This window comes from Silene latifolia, chromosome 11 (genome assembly GCF_048544455.1).
Source record: "Silene latifolia isolate original U9 population chromosome 11, ASM4854445v1, whole genome shotgun sequence".
Classification (NCBI taxonomy): domain Eukaryota; kingdom Viridiplantae; phylum Streptophyta; class Magnoliopsida; order Caryophyllales; family Caryophyllaceae; genus Silene; species Silene latifolia.
In genome coordinates this window covers 44,322,758-44,348,022 of record NC_133536.1, presented here as the reverse complement: position 1 = coordinate 44,348,022, position 25,265 = coordinate 44,322,758, and the positions used below count along the sequence as shown (strand labels likewise).

At 38.5% G+C, this 25,265-nt stretch overlaps 1 non-coding gene across 1 annotated transcript; it reads right to left on the bottom strand.

Moving 5' to 3' along the window:
* Positions 1-24,636: 24,636 nt before the first annotated feature.
* On the bottom strand, positions 24,637-24,743 carry LOC141616234 (small nucleolar RNA R71). Its single transcript, XR_012530591.1, has one exon. It is a non-coding gene; the product is annotated as a small nucleolar RNA R71 (small nucleolar RNA).
* Between the last annotated feature and the right edge of the window lie 522 nt (positions 24,744-25,265).

The following is a 25,265-nucleotide window of genomic DNA, read 5'->3' as shown; positions in this document are numbered from 1 at the left end:
AACACAACTACCTCATGAATAACAACCAAATTCGATTATAAAGACGGAATTTGACTCGATAAATCCAAGCATACAAATTAGAAAAGTGTAAAGAACCAAACTTTATCAATCAAGGGCATATGAAACGATAAGTAAAACGGAATTCCACATTCTTGTCGAGTAACCTATCACCGTTACCTTAAAATTTCGAATTCTCGAGTGAAAAACGTCCCAAGTCCGAGCTTTTCTCCAATATTCGAGATCTTCAACTAGAAAGGGAGGAAAAACGAGTCGGTTAAGATAAGAAATCGAGTTGTCGTTTAAGACGGTATTTTCGAAGTTCTACAAAATCAAGACTTTATTACCTTAAAAGAATGAGGAAGGAATGAGGAAGCTAATGGTGCAAGAATTAAGGATAAAGGTTGAGAAACGAAGTCGGGATCTAAGGTTTAAGCTCGACGAAAATGGTGTACGGAGGAGCTCTGTTGTGTGTTGTTGTCGCTGTGCTTGTTTGCCGGAAAAAGAAGAAGAAAAGGGGAATTGCAGGGGTGGGGGTCACGCATCTCACAACAACAATAAATAATAAAATAATTATTATTATTATAATAATAATAATAATATATAATGACATAAATAATACTAATAATATAAAAGTAGAGTGAAAAAGAGTAGATGGGTGTGATGTGTTGTCGATAAATGGTTGGTCCGGATTAAAGTGGGTACATGGTAAAATGTGACGGTCTATAGCTAGACAGAAATTAAGACAGAAATTATTATTATTACAGTTACTATTATTAATGTCCGACTAAAATACGTATACATTTATTCTAATATAATTTACGCCTCAAAAATGTAATTTACTAATACGTATTTTTATAAAAATGAGCTTTTATATAATATGTTTATAAAAATCGTGTTTGACATAAATTAATTAAATAGAATAATTCAAAATTATAAAATAAAGTAATCAAACGGTTTAATAAATCTTGGATGTCAAAATGGCAAATTCGCGGGTGTTACAGCTGCCATGGTGAAGATTAGGGATTATGCTGCTTCTAAGTCGGATGTCATACTCACCCTTGACCCTGTTGAGACTGCTACTCAGGCGGTTGCTTTAGTGGATCATTCAGTCAGCCTTTTGGCAGGTGCCCTGGCTGCTGTGAGGGAGGTAAGCTATTTTTATTTTTATGTGTATTTTATTTGGGTATGTTTATTATTAGGGTATATTATTCATATTCTTTTTCCTGTTTTTGGTCAGGGTGCTGCGGTCTGTCTCTATAACGCCTATCAAGCTACTTCTTTGGTAGCCAGGATTGATCTGATGAGATCAGATTATGATAGGCTGAAGTCTGAACTGGATTTTGCACGGCCGACCGGCCGCTAAAGTCGCCGACTTGGTGAGGGTGCAGGCTGAGAGGAATGCTGCTAATAAGGCTGAGGCAGTTTCAAGTAAGGGGCTCTTGCAGGAAGCTTTGGACAGGAATGAAGAGCTCACCCAGGAGAGGGATGATCTGGAGTTCAAGATAGATGATGCTTCTCTTTATTTTTATATTAAGGGGAGGGCCGTTGCTATGTCAGAGCCTGTCGAGCTCAGGCGGAAATGGAACCCTGAAGCTGAGATGGCTTTTGCTGCTTCAAAGTATCCTGACCTGCATAATATGGGAAATGAACAAGAGGTCGATTCTCCAGGGGAGGAGGATGTTGATGCTGATCCGGCCAAGGGTGGAAGTTCTGGTACTGTTTCTAAGGAGAAGCATTAATTTGATTTCTTTAGTTGGTATTTGGCCCATCCAGGGGGGATGTCCCGGGACAAACAATTTTATTTTCTTTTTCTGTATTTATTCGGGTCAGGGAGACTATCCCTGGCCTCTATGAATATTTTGGTGCCTTTGCCCCAGGGGGTAAGGGCTTTATTAATATAGGCATGGTGGCCTTTTTTGGCTGATTTAGCTTTTTTGACTTTGCTTGAGCCTGTGAGTTTTACTTTTTCCCATCCTGTTGGACCCGTCAAAATTTTGGTTAACCTGCAAAGCATTTTTGATTTATCCTCTTATTTGAACTGTCGTGAGTAAATCAACCAAGTATAGTTTTTTGCCATAATGGTTGAAGGGGTGGGAAAATTGGCCTGTCAGGAGGGCTTATATCCCCTGCCTGACTGGAGGGCTTGGTATGCGGCATGTCAGGAGGGCTTTTAGAATAAGTGGTTGGGAGAGAACACCCTTCCACCTGTCTTGCTGCGTCCAGTCGGTTGTAATCATTGGCAGTAAACCTACTCAGGTCAGGCAATTATTTCATGTCTGATTGGTCCTGACATTTACTGTATCTGGTGATGGATACCAACTCGTCAGGCATAGTTAAGTGCAAAGTTTTTTTTCAGAAATTGATATATAGTAGAGTAGCCCTCAATCCTGAATATTTATGCATATATAAACATTTATCATGTATAATTGTTCAGGATTCCAAAAGTGAGAGAAAATGGGTTAGTTAAATATATAGGTATGAGTTGCATACAGAGCATGTAAAACATGTAGTTTTTCAGGTAGCACATCAGGTTGAGTAATGATATGAGTTTGTACTTGGTTGTAACCTGATCTGGTCTTTACATATGGAATTATTTTAAATGGGTTACATTCCAGGATCTTGGGATCATTTCTCCTTCTAGTGTTTGAAGCCTGTATGCTCCTTGTCCAACAATTGAATCAATTAAGTAAGGGCCTTCCCATGTGGGGGGGGCCACACTCTTGATTTTCTTTTTTATTCTGAAAAACTTTGCGTAAGACGAGGTCTCCTTCCCTGAAAACTCTGATTTTGACATTTTTGTTGTAAGTCCTGGCAACTGCTTGTTGGTATGATGCCATCCTGATTTTGGCAGTATCTCTTAGCTCTTCTGTTAGAATCAGGTTATCTTGCATCAGGTCTCTGTTCGCTTTAACATTGTTTAGGCTGTACCTTGATGTTGGCACCCGTACTTCTGCAGGAATGACAGCTTCACAGGCATACACCAAAGAATAAGGTGTTTGGCTTGTTGATGTCTTGAGTTGTCCTGTCTGCCCATAATACTAATTGAAGTTTTTCAGCTCATCTGTCTCGTCTTCTTTTCAGCTTCTTTTTTAGGCAGTTTATGACTGCCTTATTGCTTGATTCAGCCTGGCCATTAGCTATTGGGTATCCAGGGGTTGACGTTACCAGATTGATATTCCATTCTTGGCAAAATGCTTGGGTCTTTTCCCCCACAAATTGGGTTCCATTATCACATACTATTTCTGATGGGACTCCATATCTGCAAATGATGTTTGTCGTGATAAAGGATATTACTTCATTTTCAGTTACTTGCCTGAAAGAATCAGCCTCGATCCATTTGGAGAAGTAATCAGTCATAGCCAACATGAATACTTTTTGTCCTGGAGCTCCGGGCAGTTTTCCCACAATATCCATGCCCCACTTTATGAATGGCCAGGGTGCAGAAATTGAATGTAGGAGCTCAGATGGTTTATGTATGATCGGTGCATGGATTTGGCAGGCTTCGCATTTTGAAGAGTATTCCAGGCAGTCAGCCCTCAGTGTAGGCCAGTAGTAGCCTGTCCTGAGAACTTTACTTGCCAGGCTCTTTCCTCCTTTGTGGTTTCCACAGTGTCCATCGTGTATTTCTTGAAGTACCAGTTTGGCTTCGTCAGGCTCCAAGCATCTTAGGTAAGGTCCAGCCTGCGATCTCTTGTATAAAGTGTTACTGATAATAGCGTAAGTTGAAGCTCTAATTTTAAAAGCCCTTGCTTCATGTCTCCCTTGAGGCAGTATTCCTCGGAGAAACCAATCATAATAGGGTTTAGTCCAAGAGTTATTATCCTGATTGACAGGATTGACTTGTTCAGGCTTGCCGATGGCTGGCTCTAATAAATGGACAATTGGTATTTTTTTGAAAACTGTAGGGGTAAAATTTGAACCTAGGCTGGCCAGAGCATCAGCCTGGGTGTTCAGGTCTCTCGATATTTGATTTATATCAAATAAAGCAAATTTAGCGGTAAGGTTTTTTGCATATTCTAAATACAAAATCATTTTTGCATCCTTAGCCGTATAAATTCCATTTATTTGATTGGCAATTAGAAGTGAATCAGTGTTTACCTTTAGGTTTTGAACACCGAGGTCTAGACATACCTTTAAGCCTGCTATCAGAGTTTCATATTCTGCTTCGTTGTTTGTAGCTTTGAACTCACAGCTTATAGCCTGTGCTAACATATCTCCCTGTGGTGATTTGAGCACTAATCCTAACCCTGTTCCCCTGGCGTTGGATGCCCCATCTATGAACAAGGTCCATTTTTGGTCTGGGGTTTTATTTTCTAATTGGTTGACCTCTTTTTTCAGGTCAGGTTCCAAGTTAGGGCTAAAGTCAGCCACAAAGTCTGCTAGGGCCTGCGATTTGATCGCTGCCCTGGGTTCAAAGGAGATATCGTATGTGCTAATTTGCACTAACCATTTGGCCATCCTTCCTGATAATTTAGGCTTACGTAGGACAGATTTTATGGGTAAGTTGGTCCTGACTATAATGGGATGGCTTTCAAAATAAGGTCGCAATTTAGTACATGACATAATCAAAGCTAAAACATATTTCTCAAGTAATCCATACCTCATCTCAGCATCCAACAGGCTTTTACTTACATAATAAACAGAGTGTTGTTGGCCGTCCTGTTCTTTTACTAGGACTACACTGACTGCTGTGTCAATAACGGGGATAAGTATACTGACAGGGGTTCTCCCTTTTCTAGTTTAGTCAGTAAGGGTGGAGATGATAGATAAGATTTCAAGTCTTGAAAGGCTGTCTCATGTTCATCCGTCCATTGAAACTGTTTATTCTTTCTGAGGAGGTTGTAAAATGTTTTGCACCTCTCAGAGGATCTCGATATGAAACGGTTCAGGGCAGCTATCCGACCTGTCAATTTTTGGATATCCTTGACAGATCTGGGTGACTGTAGTTCCAGGATAGCTTTTATTTGTTCAGGACTGGCTTATATGCCTCTTTTTGTGACCATGTATCCAAGGAATTTGCCTGCGGAGACTCCAAAGTGGCATTTTGCAGGGTTGAGCTTCATGTTGTATTTCTCCAATATTTCGAATGCTATTTCCAGATGCTTCACCTGATCTGCTGCATTTTTGGATTTTACTACCATGTTGTCTATGTATACTTCCATGATATCACCTATTTGGTCTTTAAACATCATGTTGGCCATGTGCTGGTACGTTGCCCCTGCATTCTTCAGGCCGAAAGGCATGACAGTGTAACAATATATGCCTCGGTCAGTAATGAATGCAGTACTCTCCTGGTCAGCAGGGTGCATCTTTATTTGATTGAACCCACTGGAAGCGTCCATGAATGTTAGCATTTCATGGCCTGCTGTGGCGTCTACCATGGCATCAATATGTGGTAAAGGAAATGGATCTTTGGGACAAGCTTTGTTCAGGTCAGTGTAGTCTACACAGGCTCTCCACTTTCCATTCTTTTTCTGCACAACAACCACGTTAGCCAACCACTCAGGGTACATTACTTCCCTGATCATTCCCATATCCAAAAGTTTCTCCACTTCCTCGTTAATTATGGCATTTCTTTCAGCTGCAAATTTCCGCCTTTTCTGTTGTACAGGCTTAAAACATGGGTCAACATTGAGTTTATGTGTAATTATATTAGCGCTAATTCCAGTCATATCAAAATGTGACCAAGCAAACCAAGATGACTTACTTTTAAGAAACTTTACCAGTTCGGGTCTGACACTATCTGGGGCGTCAGATCCTACTAGAACATACCTGTCAGGGTACTCAGGGTCCAGGATTACCTGATCTGTTTCCATTCTGGGAGGTCCTACATAAGTGCTCCTGACAGGGTACTGTAATTGCTATGCAAGGGACTTACCTGCCTTGGAAGGCTTTAAGGCAGTTGTGTAGCATTCCTGGGCTGTCTTGTGATCCCCTTTGACTGTGGCTATACCCCAGTCTGTTGGTATTTTGATAAACTGATGATAGGTTGATGTCACGGCCTTGACATTATGAATCCAAGGTCTGCCCAAGATCGCGTTGTAAGATGACAGGCAATCAAGGACTCTAAATTTATCATAGGATGAGACTCCATCAACGTAGGTTGGAAGGTGGATTTCTCCTAGAGTGCTTCTGGTCTCTCCACTGAACCCTACCAAGACGCTGGATTTTTTGGTGATTTGGTCCTCGTTGATTTTCATGGCTTTCAGCACGTCAAGCATGATCAGGTTTACTGAGCTGCCTCTGTCTACCAGGATCCTTCTTACTGTGGCGGTTCCAATTTACATAGAAATTACCAGGTCGTCATAATGAACATCAGGGATACCTACCAGGTCAAAATCGTTGAAAGTGATTGTTGGAATATAGTCTGGTTTGCAGGGTGAGACTGTCCTTGGCGTCCTAGCTATCTTCTAGCCTGATAAAGGCAAGAGTCTTGGCCTGGACGTCTTCGAAAGTATGGCAGGGATACTTAGTGAGCTCGCTGTATAAGTCACTGTGCGGTAGCAACCCATGCCTGAATGCCTCCACTGCTATTCCAACGTTACCCCTGGGAATGGATACTTTCTCTTTGTTGAATCTTGCAAGGAATATCCTGAGAGTTTTATCAGGCTTCTGTGTGATTCGGTAAAGGTCACTGGCTCGTTTCTCCAACTCTCTGCTGCTCGCAAACTGCTGGTTGAGCTCTTGATCAGGTTGGCGAAGGAATGGATGCTCCCAGTTGGCAGGTTCATGTACCATTGTAGAGCAGGGCCGGTCAGGGTCGTTCTGTAATACCCGCCCTTTTAGAGATCCGTTGACCAGCTTTAACCGACCTTGGGAGCAGTAATAGTCCTTAGAAGTTCGTACCAAAGTTATCCTGTGTTTTGAGTTAAGAGTGGTACTCGATAGAGTAGAGGCTACTCGATCGAGTAGCTTGGGTACTCGATCGAGTAGGGGCCACTAGATCGAGTAGGTGGGCCACTCGATCGAGTAGCGTCTTTTCAGCGAGGGTTTATAATCGTGTTTTCTTAAAACCGCAAATCATTTCCGCCTCTTCCTCCTAAACCTAAATGTCGTCCTTTCCTCTTCCCTTCACCATATGCCTTCCATGGGAGCCCTTGAAGGTCCTTATGCCTATGGAGTGCATAGCTTGAGTCGGGTAGCGGTCCGTTGCCAAGTTTTCCTCATGTAGGTATGTCGTCATCATCATCTGTGTCTTGTATTTTCAGTTAGGATTAGAATGGTAGTAATAGATGATTGTATTGTGTGTATAGGTGTTAGTAGATTTCTGGGTGCGTGCGTTGGCGTGGAATCGTGGCAGTCGCGTAAAGCTAGGTTCGCCTACTCAGTTTCTGTGGATGGTCTAGTGTGTCGATTGTTGTGTCGTGGTTGTTGTGTTTGTGTGGCAGCGTATATGCGGTAATCGGTTGGTGTATACGGTTTGTTGGTTGTTGTTGTATTGCAGCTGTCTGTGATTGTTTGTCTCTGGTTCTCGAGGTGCGTCCTCGGCTGAGTGGAGTCACTTGCGGGAGTGGCTTCACGCCCTAGTTTCGCCTTCCGTGGAACCCGCCACGGGAGGGGATGTGCACATTAATGGGACAAGGTTATCGCTCGGTATGATGAGCGGGACTTATGTGGAAATGGCTGCGGTCCCCCACTGGCAGGGCTGGTCCAGTGGACAGTCGGTGATGGAGATTGATTGGAGTGGGTGTGATTGTGTGTGACTGGTTGTGTTTGTTTTGTGTTGGCAATTGTTGTTGGTTTACGTTGAGTCTTGTCTCAGTTACTGACCCTGTGTGGTTGTTTTGTTTGTTTATTTGTCTACCGTGATTCCTTATGGTGAGCAGTCGTTCTTAGCAGGTGTTGATGTGGTTGATAGCTGGAGTCCTGGCTGTGAGAAATATCGGTATATTTCATCAAGAAAATTTCGGATTATAACGAAATTATGAGATATGAAATTACGAGTCATAAACGAATTGCGTAAACAAAAGAATAGAGATTAGAGTTAACCTTCAGTCCTAGCAATTTGGCCTAAGAACAAATATCGAGATCGATATTCTCCTAATCGTTGCACCCAAGATGCTCCGAGAAATGCGCTTTTCTTGCTAGAAAGAGAACCCTAATTTCTAATGTTTTTAGGGTTTTTGTGATGAGAGTTTTTAGGTCAAAAATTAAGTGAGAAAATGATCCCCTTCTTTTTCTTTTTAACCGTGCAAAAGGAGAGGAAAAAGGGGAAGATTTTTTCTTCTTATTCTTTCCTTTAAACCGTGTAACAACCAACAAATAAGGAGAAAAATCTTCTTATTTTAGGTTGTTATCAAATTTTATAAAATGTGTAGATTTATCAATTGTCATTTATGTCGTCACGTATTTAACAAGTCCACACACAACAGTTTGTAGTCGATTTATTAATATCGGTCTGTAATTATTTATTATGACAATTTCGTATAATATATACATTAACTATAAATATCGCATATTTATAATTTGCTAACCGTTTACGTTTAGTTACGAATTAACATCTTAATCCGTTTAAGCTAACATTATATACATTAATTAAATATAACTGTTTATATTCAATTTACGAATTAACAATTAATTCGTCTCAGCTGATATTATTTAATTTTATTAAATAATCGTCTCATCATCACATTGACTAACTTTTTAGTCAAATATATGGACTAACCTTTTAGTCATATAAGGCATCAATGTGATTATATTTTCATACAATCACATCTCTCAAACACATTCTTTAGGTGTGACTTTTAGGGACCAGTTGATCACCGCCATCAGTATGATAATAACGTCAAACTTCTAGCAAGCCAACCGTTATTAGTAAACGTTAATCAACTGATAAAATGCTAAGTATACCCTGTGAACCTATAAGATATTTATGCACGTTATCACACTAACTGTGGAGGACACTAGCTCCAACAATCTCCCACTTGTCCTCACAAGTGTATATGCGATAACCGATTCTCATATCCTTAATTTCTCCCACTCATTGTAAAACAATTTGCAAAATCCTTATTCACAAAGGTCGTATTTTACAAGTGATCAATATCAAGAGTGGTTTTCCCGACTAGAGAGTAACTTAACTGATAAACGAATCATCATTCGAGCATGGCCATGTATTTCAGTTACAACTCCTCGAGTGGCCCTGAGAAATGACTAAACCTGATAAAGGTTGGATATTTTCTTCAACTCCAATCCTGCAGATACAAGCACAGTATGAAATGACCCAGTAAAAATCTGCTTAGCCCCCTGTTACGGTCAACCATGAGAAAGAAACCAAAGTCACCCAAAAACTGCCTTGATCTTAAGAGACAGTCGATAGTCAAAAGAATCGACTCTAGGAACACAATGGACGTCCAATCCACGACCTGGCACCGAATGTTTTTAAACATTTAGAACTCCATTACGTTGTCACAATGTCCTACGAGGTATCGTTATAACTCGCATCTGTGATCGATCAGCCAACCGTTTGACTTATGGCTCGTTGAACCCACCATCAATCAACTTCACAATATATTACGGACCAAAACAAATATAATGTAATTCAGTTCACTTTGTGGCGTTCAATGTTGTTGTACAATCCACATGAAAAACAAAATATGAAAATAATACGATGAAGTTATAAATAGCATATGAAAAGGAAAATGTATCGAATCCATAATCAACTACTACAACTAAGGAACACGTTTAATTCCCATGGAAATAACGTGCCCTTCATGCTTATCATATTTCAATGGTTTAGTGAGAAGATCCGCGATGTTGTCATCCAAAGCAATCTTGTCAATCACTATCTCTTCTTGCTCCACGTAATCACAGATCAGGTTAGCCTTCCGATGTACATGTCTAGACTTGTTGGTAGACTTAGGCTCCTTGGCCTGGAAGATGGCACCTCTATTGTCACAATAGATGGTGATTGGGTCCTTCGAACTAGGAACTATGGTTAGTCCTTGTAAGAATTGACGCATCCATATAGCTTCCTTTGCTGCTTCTAAAGCGACATAGTACTCGGATTCAGTAGTAGAATCTGCTACAACTTCCTGTTTGGAACTTTTCCAGCTGACCGCAGCACCATTAAGAGTAAAAATGAATCCAGACTGAGATTTCGAATCATCTCGATCCGTTTGGAAGCTAGCATCTGCGTAACCGATTTCACATAGCTTAGTATCTCCTCCATAAGTCAATGCCCAATCCTTAGTTCTCCGTAGGTACTTAAGGATATTTTTAACAGCCATCCAGTGTGTTTCACCTGGATTGTTTTGGTACCGACTCGTCATACTCAATGCATATGCCACGTCTGGACGTGTGCATATCATGGCATACATGATTGATCATATGGCTGATGCATAAGGAACACGACTCATGCGTTCAACCCCTTCCGGTGTCTTGGGTAACTGAGACTTGCTCAAATGCATCCCAGAAGTTATTGGAAGGTTCCCTTTCTTGGAGTTGGTCATGCTGAACCTTTCAAGAATCTTATCTTAAATAAGACTCCTGACTCAGTGATAACATCCGTCGTGATCTATCTCGATAGATACGGATTCCCAATATGCGTTGTGCCTTACCCAGATCTTTCATCTGGAAATGGTTCTTCAACCATCCTTTTACCGAAGATAAGAGAGGAATGTCATTCCCAATCAAGAGTATGTCATCAACATACAATATCAAGAAAACAATCTTGCTCCCACTCGACTTGACATATAAGCATGGTTCCTCGACCGATCGAGTGAAACCATACTCTTTTATCACCTGGTCGAAACGATGATTCCAACTCCGAGAAGCTTGCTTAAGTCCATAAATGGAACGTTTAAGCTTGCACACTTTCTTAGGATTTTCAGGATCTATGAAACCTTCGGGTTTTACCATGTACAATTCCTCCTCCAAATAACCGTTTAAGAAGGCGGTTTTCACATCCATCTGCCAAATTTCATAGTCATGAAAAGCGGCAATCGCTAAGATTATCCGAATGGAACACATCATAACTACGGATGCAAAAATTTCATCATAATGCAATCCGTGCACTTGAGTGAAACCTTTTCCCACTAGTCGTGCCTTATAGGTATCTGGTTGCTCGTCTACAGAATGCTTTATTTTGTAAAGCCATTTGCACTGAAGAGGTCGTACCTTGTTAGGTAAATCAACAAGATCCCATACGTCATTCTCATTCATGGAGTCCATCTCGGATTGCATGGCTTCAAGCCATAGCTAAGAGTCGGAATAGGTCATGGCACCTTTATAGGTAGTGGGTTCATTACTCTCTAGGAGCAAAACGTCATTTTCCTCGACCATACCAATGTATCTGTCTGGAGGATTAGAGACTCTACCCGACCTCCTAGGTTCCTGAGGAATATTAACCGTATCATTAGTTGAAGGAACATCTTCCTCCATCTGTTCCTCGGTTGTTGGTTCTTGAATCTCCGACAGCTCGAAGGTTCTATTACTTGACTTGTTCTCGAGAAATTCTTTCTCTAAGAACTTTGCACTAGCCGCAACAAAAACTCGATGTTCGGTAGGCGAATAGAAGTAATGACCAAACATTCTTTTTGGATAACCAATAAAGTATGTCTTGACCGATCGCAGGCCGAGCTTATCCTCGTGTCTGAAGGAAATGTAGATTCATATACATGTTAACATACTCTTATATGTCTAAATAATTTGTCATAAAATTGAAACGGATCTTATGCATGCAAACAATAAAATAAATAGAGGAGAAATCATGTCCATACATTGTAAATTTTGGCTATTAGGGCACAAGAGAGATCACCTTTCTCTTCTTGTTCTTGAGCTATTCCAATGGAAGAACAAAGATCTAAGTGTAAGATCTCTCCCTATGCTTAATACCCAAGGCTTCTCTTAATTAAATCAATATTACAAATATTAGTTATAATATTAATCAAGGTAGAAAAATGGAACCAAAATATTTATAAACTCTTATACTATTTCGGTTTTTAGAGAGATAAAAGGGAGGATTTTAATTCTCTCTAAAACTATATTTTGGATGATAGGTGGAATGAATTAATCTCTAACACATTTTAGAGTAATAGGTAAAATAAAAATGAAAAACCAATGATGGTTTTTCACATCAAAAACCGGGTGGTAGGGGGGGCTTTTGGGTGAGCCAATGCATGAAATGGTTTGTCTTCACAATGCACCATAGGCTTGCATGGCTACTAAAGCAAAACAATCATTGTGTTTAGCTACTAATTAAACAATTAATTAGCTTAAAAGCCCCTCCTATTTTCGGCACCTTTAGCTAATATGGATTCCATATTAATTTTGTCAATTGTCAATATGTTACATGTCACATGTCACATATATTTGTTATGTATTTTTAACATATTAAAAATCAACGTATTATTAAAAATACGTCACATACAAAATCGACTTAGTAATATCATAATTACTTGTGCCAAAATATTTTACCAATTTATAAATCACAATAGATTGTATTTATAACAATTCATTCAATTTAATTGTTACATTAAACAATTATTTCATCCGAGTAATGATACAATTCAATTACTCGGACCGTATCTTATTTAATCACATTTCAATATGATACGTAAATTTTACTTCCAAAATCGTCCGTCAATTTTCTAGTAATTTAATTAACTCGTAACATTATACGATTAATTAAATAATCAATTAAGAGTAATGCCCTTTAGGTATGACCTAGGGGTCAATGATCACCACCGTCACACGACAAGTAATGTCAAACTCTAGTCACCAATCATTACCGATATATGTTGACCGGTTGTGAGTAACAATATTACTTCCCAATTGTATTCATTTTAATGAGACTTAAACATGTGATCATCATGATCAACAGTCGTGATCGCATTATTGTCGGAGGACACATATTCCAACAATCTCCCACTTGTCCTCGACAAGTGTGCGTCACCAATTCTCTTGTCCTATTACTATCTCCCACTCAATGCAAGGTGTCTTTCAGGTCGTACTTGCAAGTGATCATATCGAGAGTGGTTTCCTCGATCTGGAGAATAACTGATTGACCGGATTTATCCACTCTGGATACCTTCCGAGCGTGGCCACGCATTTCGAGTTCATTACTCCTCGAGTGGCCCCCGAGATATTGTTATAACCCACGACTAGGGGTGGACAATTCCTATCGCACTCATTCCCTTCGACTAGCCACAGCCATCATAACCCAAAATATGCCCATTTGACCCCATTTACGAAGGTCGTAGTAACACAAATCAAAGTTAATCAAATCGTGCCATCTTAGGCGAATAGTCTTTAGTCAAAATAATCAACTCATTTGAATACTATAGTAGCTCTCGCCACGACCAGGCTATATAAATTTGCCAGAACTCTATAAGCGGTCATTAGGCCCGACAAAATGTTCCTAACAGTCTGCCTATGTGATCGACTAGTCATCTCACATGACTTTATGGCACTTGAACTTGCCATCAATCGCATCACACTCTAGTCACTTCGAGACGTCACCTCATATAAGTAACTATGGGCAAAAACAATGTTAATCCATGTTCACTTTAACGGGGTTCAATTGTCTCCACAACCCGTTTGGATATAACAATGTACCAAGTGAGTTAATAATAACTCAAACGACAAATGTCGACATCACACTCGGGTAGTCAATATCATATTACAACCTTGTGATGTTTATCATAAGTGTAAACACTTATCGATTGCAATAGAAGTTTAACATCCCATGTGTCCACGTGTTCAAACTTCTTACACTTGCAATTTCCTTCACATTCATGTTCTCATACCATGAATTTTACCAAGCATACATCAAGGTTCTCGACCTTGGTTTTGGTTCTTTAACTTGAAAGAACTTTCTTATCGATCATCTCATAATGAACGAATTTGTGATGAATAATACAACTTGTACCGATCAAGTATTCCATCCACACACAATGCACTAGGTATATGTTTTGTAGAATCTTGTAACAATTGACAAGATTATTAGCTTAGTACTTCTCACAAGTCCTAGCTTTATTAGGAAAGATTGTTTTGAATAACCTCTTATTTAACCAAGTATCTTTCCAAAACTTCTCATTTCTCTTTCTGGGCTTGAAAGATTTGGGATTCTCATAAATCCTCATATGTGCTCGGATTTTCTACAATATGTGCAAACTCTTGACACACAGTAGAACATCCGTCAATCACTGAAATCGCTCATCGGATTCTACTCGAGAATTCATGACGCTTCTATTATGGCTCACCAAGTCAATCATCATGCTCTTATGCATATGATTCATAATTGAACATGTACATGATTATTCTAATGGCGGAAACATTAGTTACTAATAATCATGAGATCAACCGTTCTCAGGTTCAATGAACTACCATGACTGCTAATGGTAATCCCATTTTTCATTCATATGAATAACCTATGTAAATGTTGATACGATGTGTATCTCTTTAATACTAATCCAACATCTCATGATGTAATTGGATTCATCATTGTCCATTTTCATCCAGAATTGAAAACTCAAAAGCTTCTTTATGAAAGAAGATATTAGCTCGTCATTCTTTAATGAGTAATGAGTTTTATACATTCAAGGATGATAGCTCCCACTAAATTCTATGTCTTCACATGAGAATTTCCTAACTCCCACTCAATTCTACATATTTCGAAATTGACTTCTTAATCGAAATTTGTCAAGAATATAAATATAAATTGCTTTGCCAAGTTACTAAGATAAAACCATATATGTTCCCATCATATCCTTTCAAAATGCCTATTTTGAAGTGGTCTCATCTCAACCTTACGGAAAGAGATTTTAAATCTCTAACACACTCATGTCATAATGATGTGTAGCAATGTCATTATTCAAATACAAATAATATTTAGAATAGGTCCTTTGGAATACCCTTTCGGAAGGAGGTTTAACCATTTCATAGCGAGGTTAAACAATGACATTTGCGTGGTTAAAAACGTTGGCTATTGAAGATATCGGAATATCAATCTTTGCAACTTGATCATAACTAGTATGTTACTATGATTCATTTAGGCTCTAAAGTAAAACTCATGATTGAAACTATTGGTATTTGATTCATAACCTTAGTCAAAAGCTTGTTAAGACTTTACATTAGTCATTTTTCTTCCAAAACTTCTTTTGGTCTCCTCGTGTAGTTATCTTGAGAATAAACTCTTATGATTACTTCACTTGGTCTCTTAAGTCATTTAGAACTAACTTGAGACTATAGATCTCATCTATTTGGTATACTATGTAAATAGATATACCTTCATTCAAATCATTCTCTCTTGCGTAGATCTTCATTTACACAAGTACACAATTATATCTTGCCTTGTGTGTTGTGTCCTCATTTTTCTCCCACTCTATCTTTAGAATGAATACACTAAACATTCAAAGATAGCATATGAGACACAAATTAATGATGTTGAAGTATAAGGAGGACTACCTCATAGGTTGACTAATTGTTATTGATTTTATATGTGTACTTGGTGGTTGACATACCTTTAAGAGAGTTCATAGACTCAAAGTCACTTTATAAATGATCATACACAAGCCTTAAGCATGTGGACATATAATGAAACCCGTCATTATAATTGTCTATTAGATCACTTTTAGTGAATAATCTTATGTTTCAAAACGCAAGCATTTAATGATGAAATTTTAGAACATAAGGATAAATGATAAAACGGGTGACTTGGGTTGCAAACCAAGTCACCATTATCCAAAATACAAACTATTATCCAAAATACCTTTCCATGTCGAACACGGAAACTTAAAGTTCTAAAATTCAAAACATAACTTAAAATAAGACAATGAAAAACAAAGCTCCATAAAAGCTATCCTTAGCTTCTCATTGGTTTCTCATGCTTGTTTTTCTTTTCCCTTGTCTTTGCTTGGTGGAGGCCCTATTTACAATAAAAAGGGAAGATACATTATCACAACTTTGCATCATAATACCATAGTTGAATTTAGAAACATAAAAGAAGGTTAGTCATTTACCCTCGGAGTGATCTTTCCACTTTGATATCACCAAGGTATTTGGAACAATTCCTCTTCCAATGTCCCATGCCATTACAATAATGGCATTTGTCAAGAGGACCCTTCTTGACTTTGGAGGTGCTAGCTTCACAAGACTTAGCTTTGGTGAATGTGGGAGCTTGCTTCTTGCCCTTTCTCCCATTCTTCTTGAACTTCCCCTTACTCTTTGTGCTTATGTTAAGCACATCCTTGGGAGGGTTCACATTTAACCCCATGTCCCTCTCGGCTTGCACAAGTAACTTGTGCAACTCCTCAAGAGACACATCCTTGTCTTGCATGTTGAAATTCACCCGGAATTGCACATATGCCTTAACCTTAGACAAGGAGTGTAGAATCCTATCTACGATGAGTTCTTTGGGGATTTCAACCTTTTGAATTTTCAAGGTCTCGACAAGCTCCATGAGTTTGAGCACATGAGGGCTAACCTTTTGGCCCTCTTTGAAGTCGAGATCAAAGAATGCCGCGGCCGCCTCATATTGGACGATCCGCGGAGTTTGTGAAAACATGGTCACAAGTTTGGAGTAAATCTCATTAGCATTGCCCATTTTGAAGGCTCTCCTTTGGAGTTCCGCCTCCATCGCAAATATTAAGACATTTTTCATTGCGGCGGACTCCTTTTGGTAAGTCTCATAGGCTTCCCTCGTGGCCGCGGTGGACCTAGTGGAGGGTTCGGGTGGAGAGGCCTCGGTAAGGTAACGAAGCTTGTCGTCACCTTCGGCGGCTAATTTGAGTTGGGCATCCCACTCGGAGAAATTTGACCCATTCTTTTCAAGTTTACATCGATCCATAAAGGATCGGAGCCAAGATGAAGTAGCGAGTGGTGTAGCATTAGGAGTTGGTGTTAAAGTGGTCTACAAAACAAAATATAAGGAGTAAAACAATTGTCGTTTTAATAATACTCGTAAAAGTATGACTTAAACAAGTTATATGCATTTTTCTAGTGACCTCTACCCAACTAGAATAAATGATTCCAAGACCCAAATTCATATCAACTTAGGCACGGGATAGCCGATGCAACCTTTATCGATATAACTCGGTGGATTAACCTTTTAATCGATTCTACTTTTAGAACTCTTGGTCGATAAAATTACTGTAATGTTTATCTATAGCCCAAAACACATCAACAAGGGCACGGGATAGCCGATACAACCCTTATTAAATACTTTTGTTGAGTTCAATCCAAATTTCGAATAAATGTGTCCATGATCCAAATTCATATTAATTTGGGCACGGGATGGCCGATACAACCCTCATCAACACGAATTCGGTGGATAAACATTCATCACCCACTTCCCCTACGTAACAAGGTTTGTACCCCGGGATGGCCGAGTGCACTCCCTCGCGAAATAGGTTTTCATGGTTTCTACTATTTGGTAAGGCTATGTCTCAATTAATTGTTTTAGCGAGAGGTCATGTCAATTTATTATCTATCACGTTTTAAGTGAACTAAAGCGGTGAACTACGATAATTCTAATTGACACGGTCGATAAACTCGATAAAATAACAATGCATGTTTAGTTATGGCGATTTAGCGATGCATGTGACATAAAATAAAATGCAAGCATAAAATAATTAAATCCTAGTATGGCCTTTCCTAAAATAGAAAAACTCTTTAACTATTACAAATTCGGAAACCAACTCCATTGGTCCCTTGAACTTCGGTTGTGGCACGCATCTCAAGGTAACACCGTCTTTATGTATCGCCATTCTTGAAGAAATCCGTCTTTAGGAACTCCGGAATGAATAAAATTACATAATAAATTACATAATTTCCTATTATACATTTGTAACTAAAATAAAATAAATCTATTAAATTACAAAACGGTGATACGAGATCACAATAAAAATTACAACCGAATCGATATTCCCATACATTTCGGGAAATACCAATTAAAATCTAAGGCCATACTAAGTAAAATTACATAATTCAAAATTACATAAATTAAAAATATGACAATCATAAAGAAAAATGCAGCATTATAATATGTATGAACATGCTCAATTTTTATGCTAAATCGCCTTTAATTAGCCAATATCATATATTACTCGGTTTTTACGGATTTGCGTGATTTCAACATTTTATAATCACAAAAATACATAAACTCATATTTATGCATAAGTTAATTACCCTAACCTCTTAGGACCCAAAATATAGTCTTTACTAATAATTTTGACCATAATTAACTTTTATTTACAAAATTGTTCATAAATGGACCAAAATTACAAAAAATAAGTTATTAAACTTCAAATAAATCACAAAATTTCAAATAAATTCAAAATTCAAAATTTAAATTCATGAACATTCTGGAAAAATTCCATGATACTCATAATGTTCAAAATCTTAGGTTAAAAAATTTCGAAAATTTTCCGGAAAAACAATGTTGCGGTTTATCGATATTTAATAAAATAATCATAAAAAACATGGAAAAATTATTTTCACTAACTTTTCAATTTTAGATCTGAAAAAGTGACTAAAATGCAACATTAGACGTTTTTCCTAAGTCATAGAATATATTTTATTAATTTTCACTAATAATGTCACTATTTATGTCATTTTTCTTCAAAAATTCATAAATCATGCTAAAAGACTTCTTTATAGCCAATTATTTTACACACATCTTGTAAAATTGCATGTGACAACATATAAATTTTCTATGACCAGATTCGAAATTTAACTCATATTAACCTATTTTTCTCTTAAATCCGAATTTAATAATGAAAAATTCATTTTTCGAGCATAACAAGTGCAAAAATTATGAAATATTACAGGTTATCTCAAAATAATATATGTGATAACATATCCAAAGATCAACTTAAAATTCGAAGTATAGCTAATTTTCGACCAAAAATGACATTTTTACTCATAAAACCACATTTAAATGCCATTATAGTAAATTATGAACAATAAAAATCCGAAAAATTAACCAAAATACCCTAAAACACTTTAGGACCAGAAATATTAACATGCATGTAATAATTTCGTGATATATCATAATAACACAAATTTTACAAGTTTTATTTGTTATTCATATAACTCGGAAAAACTTTTAACCAATTTGCATGCAAACAACCGTGGCTTTGATACCAATTGAAGGAAATGTAGATTCATATACATGTTAACATACTCTTATATGTCTAAATAATTTGTCATAAAATTGAAACGGATCTTATGCATGCAAACAATAAAATAAATAGAGGAGAAATCATGTCCATACATTGTAAATTTTGGCTATTAGGGCACAAGAGAGATCACCTTTCTCTTCTTGTTCTTGAGCTATTCCAATGGAAGAACAAAGATCTAAGTGTAAGATCTCTCCCTATGCTTAATACCCAAGGCTTCTCTTAATTAAATCAATATTACAAATACTAGTTATAATATTAATCAAGGTAGAAAAATGGAACCAAAATATTTATAAACTCTTATACTATTTCGGTTTTTAGAGAGATAAAAGGGAGGATTTTAATTCTCTCTAAAACTATATTTTGGATGATAGGTGGAATGAATTAATCTCTAACACATTTTAGAGTAATAGGTAAAATAAAAATGAAAAACCAATGATGGTTTTTCACATCAAAAACCGGGTGGTAGGGGGGGGCTTTTGGGTGAGCCAATGCATGAAATGGTTTGTCTTCACAATGCACCATAGGCTTGCATGGCTACTAAAGCAAAACAATCATTGTGTTTAGCTACTAATTAAACAATTAATTAGCTTAAAAGCCCCTCCTATTTTCGGCACCTTTAGCTAATATGGATTCCATATTAATTTTGTCAATTGTCAATATGTTACATGTCACATGTCACATATATTTGTTATGTATTTTTAACATATTAAAAATCAACGTATTATTAAAAATACGTCACATACAAAATCGACTTAGTAATATCATAATTACTTGTGCCAAAATATTTTACCAATTTATAAATCACAACTGATTGTATTTATAACAATTCATTCAATTTAATTGTTACATTAAACAATTATTTCATCCGAGTAATGATACAATTCAATTACTCAGACCGTATCTTATTAAATCACATTTCAATATGATACGTAAATTTTACTTCCAAAATTGTCCGTCAATTTTCTAGTAATTTAATTAACTCGTAACATTATACGATTAATTAAATAATCAATTAAGAGTAATGCCCTTTAGGTATGACCTAGGGGGTCAACTGATCACCACCGTCACACGACAGTAATGTCAAACTCTAGTCAGCCAATCATTACCGATATATGTTGACCGGTTGTGAGAACAATATTACTTCCCAATTGTATTCATTTTAATGAGACTTAAACATGTGATCATCATGATCAACAGTCGTGATCGCATTATTGTCGGAGGACACATATTCCAACAGTGTCTCCACTTGACATAAGCCTCGCAGCCCCAAACCCGAATAAAGGACAAGTTAGGGACCGTTCCCTTTCATATTTCATAAGGAGTCTTGTCGACAGCTTTAGACAGACTTTGGTTAAGTATAAGAGCAGCTGACAAAAGAGCAAAACCCCATAATAAATCAGGTACTACCGTGTGACTCATCATGGATCGAACCATATCAAGTAGTGTTCGATTTCTCCGTTCGAACACACCATTTAATTAAGGTGTTCTAGGTGGAGTTAACTGTAAAACTATTCCACAGTCTTTAAAGTGTTGATCAAACTCATTTGAAAGATATTCGCCACCACGATCTGAACGTAGTGCTTTAACCTTTCTTCCCAGTTGGTTCTCAACCTTATTCTGGTATTCCTTGAATTTTTCAAAAGACTCACTTTTATGCTTCATTAAGTAGACATATCCATATCTACTCAAATCATCCGTGAAAGTGATAAAATATCTATAGCCGTCTCTTGCGGTGATTGACATAGGTCCACATACATCAGTATGTATGAGTCCTAATAGGTCATTAGTGCGCATTCCAACACCTTTGAAGGAAATTCGAGTCATTTTGCCGATAAGACATGATTCACACGTGCCAAATAATGAGAAATCAAATGTGGGGATAGTCCCATTCTCGATGAGTTTCTTTACACGTTTTTCATTATGTGTCCCATTCGACAATGCCATAGATAAGTTTGATCTTTGTCACCAACCTTTAAATTCTTATTATTCACATGTAATATATCTGTGGTTTGATGTAAGATATAAATTCCATTCATGGAAACTGCTTTGCCATAAACCATTTCATTAAAAGAGAAAATACAGCTATTGTCCTTTATTGAAAATGAAATACTGTCTTTATCAAGTACGGAAACAGAAATAATATTCTTAGATAAACTGGGTACCAATTAACAGTTATATAAATATAACTCAAAACCACTTGGGAGCTGGATTACGTATGTTCCCATTGAGACTGCAGCAACTCTTGCTCCATTCCCGACTCGCAGGTCCATATCACCCTTTGCGAGGGGGTCTGGTGTTTTTTAGGCCCTGCAAATGATTACACAGATGAGAACCACAACCAGTATCAAGTACCCAAGTTCCAAAACTTGCATGGTTAATCTCAATCATATGAATATAAGATAACATACCAACAGGAGTGACGCGGCCTGCTTTTATGTCCTCACGGTACACGGGACAGTTCCTCCTCCAATGCCCAGTCTTGTGACAATGGTGGCACTCAACGTCACCGCCCTTGCTCTTTGCCTTGCCTTGTTAGCCACTAGTCTCACCAGGCCCACTCTTACCGTTTTCTGACTTCTTAAACTTTGGCTTTCCTACAGTTAGGTCGCCGTGAGCTTTGCCCTTACCCTTATTCTTGTTGGAAATCATGAGAACATCTTGCTTCATGCTCCCACTCAATTTCATATCCTTCTCGGTCTGTACGAGAAGTGAGTGTAGCTCATGAGGACTTTTCTTCATGTCATTCATGTAGTAATTTTCCCTAAAAAGGGCAAAACCATCATGAAGTGAATGAAGTATACGAGCAATGACTATGCTCTCACTGATTTTGCAATCATGTGCCTCCAGTTTCTCGACATTCTCAATCATGTCAAGAATGTGTGGGCTAACCGGTTGGCCCTTCTGGAGTTTCGCCTCAAAGAAGCGACAGGTATGCTCATAAGTAACGATTCTCGGTCCTTTTGAGAACTCATTAGTGAGCATGGTGAAAATCATGTTTGCACCTTGGGCAATGAAGCGTCTTTGCAAATTGGTTTCCATTGCACAAATGAGTACGTTCTTTATCGCACCCGCTTCCATGACGAAGTCACTATAAGCAAGTGACTCGTTAGCTCTAGCATTGGGGCCTGGGTTTGGCGGTATTGGCTCAGTCAAGTACTTGAGCTTACCGTCAGCAATGGCAACATTCCGTAAGGATGCCTCCCAGTCCGCAAAGTTGGACCCGTCATTCTTCAGTCGTGTGGACTGATTCATGTGGTCCATGAAAGTTTTGAGCCAGGACTCGTGTGTGATGCGTGTCCTAAATATGATGTTTTACACCCTATTTTACACGCATTTCAGAGCTCATTTGTGTAGTTTTATGCTACTATTTGCCCCATTTCGTCTACTTTCGTATTTTTATGCAATATTGCAGATTTATACGGAAATGAGTAGATATTGAGCTAAATCCGTCCCCGAATATCTTGCATTGCATTCGACATGAAGTTTTTACTCAACGAACGAGCTTGGTGCGCATTTCGAGGCCCGAAAGACAAATTAATGAGAAGTTAGAAGTCAAGTATCAGCTACTTCAGTCGATCGACCGCTGTCCTTAGTCGATCGACCAACCCACGAGTCCAGTAGCTACTGTTCAGTGAAGAGCAGTCGATCGACTGCCTTGTGTGGTCGATCGACCAAGCCGCTATCTCAGACGTGAATTTAAAGATCGAGAATAAGGAAGCCCATAGTACATTAGGTTTTGGAATAAGAACTACGTTGTATTCCTATATAACGTAGCTTTAGCATTCAGAACAAGTATCCAATCTTGTTGAGTTTTATTCAGTTTTAGTTTAGCATTGATAATTAGGGTTCTAAAGATTATTTCGTGTTCAAGACAATTACTTTCTCTTTCGGTTCTGGATCTTTGCCTGCGATTCCTTTTCGGTATTCTTCCGTTCTGTCTTGTTGCCTATTTCATTCATAGTATAGGAATTGCTAGTTAGTTTCCCAAAGCCGAAATCATCATCTTATGCTATTTGTTTGTTCAATTATTTCAAGCATGAATTCAGTAGTTTTATTAATCAATTTTACTGTTGTTTTTATCGTAGTCATGAGTAGCTAAATAGCTTGTGCTAGGATGTAGGGGAACTGTAGGTTAGGCGGCATTAGAATAGGGAACCCTGAATCGCACCACGGTCGATCGACCGCCTACCCTGGTCGATCGACTGGCCTCGTGAGATATGCTTCGTTTTAATTAATTTAATTTCTATGTTTGACGAATCGAGTGCACGCGACTAGTTGAATGCTTAGTAATTGACTGACCCATTAGATCGAAAGATAGGGAAAGTTATTAGACCACCAATTAAAATGACTAAATTATGCTAAGAACGAAAGATAGGTAATGTTTAGGTTTTTAGTCACTTTTCAGGACGAAAGTCAGTATTAGTGATATTAGGGACCTGTAGCGAGATCGAAAGATGCTACCTGTGAGAGTGGACCGAGAGGACCTCTTGTTTTCCCGTCTCACGTGTTTATTTCAGACCTACTTAGTATGCTGCTGCCGAAACTACAGTGAACCGACCATCTTAGTACCTCTTTTAATATTTGGTTTAATCTATTTCTTTTATTAGCTCGTTTATTTGCTCATTAGTTATAAACCCATTCAAAACAACCCCCACATAATCGTTACCTTAGACCAAAATTAGACAACTAATAATTATATCTACCTCTCTGTGGTTCGACCCTGTTACCACTAGCTTCTGTTAGTTTTAATAGGTTTATAAATTTTATTTTTGGTACTCACAACGACGGGTATCAAATTTTGGCGCCGTTGCCGGGGAGGCAATTGTTCTAATTTTTAGTTGTTTTATTTTAGTCTGTTTCTTAGTTTAAGGGACATTCGTTCCTTAAACTATTCTCATATTCTTTTTGTAGTTTCCTCTTATGCGCAGGTCACAGGGTGGTGAATTACTACCGTTCAATCCTGAGATTGAGAAGACTTTGCGCGAGTTGAGTCGATCATCTAGAGTATTGCCGACAGAGGAAGAGCTGAGTACTCTGTCTAGTTACTACGAGAACGAGCTGTTCGAGGAGGATCCACCTTCATCTCCCATTTCTACTTCGTCAGCTGAGACAGTCACTTCTCCAGATTTTCTAGAGATGGCTGAAGAAGCAACTATAGCAAGTCACTCTGAGCCGACAGCTGCAAATCTATATAAGGGGTTCGAATTACCGGGAGCTGATAGAAAATTTGAACCGAAGCCTTCTTATATCAACTTGGTTGAGAGAAACCAATTCGAAGAGCTGCAAATGAAGATGCAGCCAAGCATATGGAGATATTTATTGACTATTGCTGCTCTATACCCCCGCCGACCGGTGTGACCCAGGACCAGGTAAAGGAGACTATGTTATATTCTCACTCCGAGATGCTGCAAGGGAGTGTTATAGAGACCTGGACCGAGATGCTAATGGGATCACTGACTGGAATTCGCTGGCCTTGGCATTTTACAAGAAGTAGTTCTCTGCCTCAAAGACAAATGCCATTAGAGCTCAGATCACGAGCTTTAAACAGGGTCCTGATGAGAACTTTCACGAGGCATGGGTCCGTTTCAAGAAGCTGGTGCGAACTATTCCGCATCATGGGTTTGAGAAATGGAGCCTATGCAATCAGTTCTACAATGGGCTCTATGACGATCAGAGGACTATCCTGGATGCGGCAGCCAGTGGCAGATTCCAAGAGAACATGGGAGAGACTAAGGAGTGGAAGATCATTGATGACTTGGCCACCCATAAAGCTGAGTATGGAAATTCCAGGGGAAATCAAAGGAGAGCTGCTGAATCTCCTTCTGTAGCTGCACTAGAGGCTCTCACGGCGAGATTTGATAAGTACGAGTTAGGAGGAGCTTCAAAAGGAGGGATCTATCATGTGAATGTTGTTTCAGACGGTCCTTTCGTCTGTAAAAGATGTGGAGCTGAGGGACATGTTTCAGACAATTGTCCTAGTCCCTTCGAGTCTTGTGCTGCCTTTCAACATTATAAGCAGACAAACACTTACTATGAGCCGAATGTCCATCCAAACTTGAGGTGGAGCAGCCAAAATGTCTTGAATCCGACTCAACCTCCACAGCAGCAGCAGCAGCAGCAGAATTATGTGCCCCCTCATAAGCA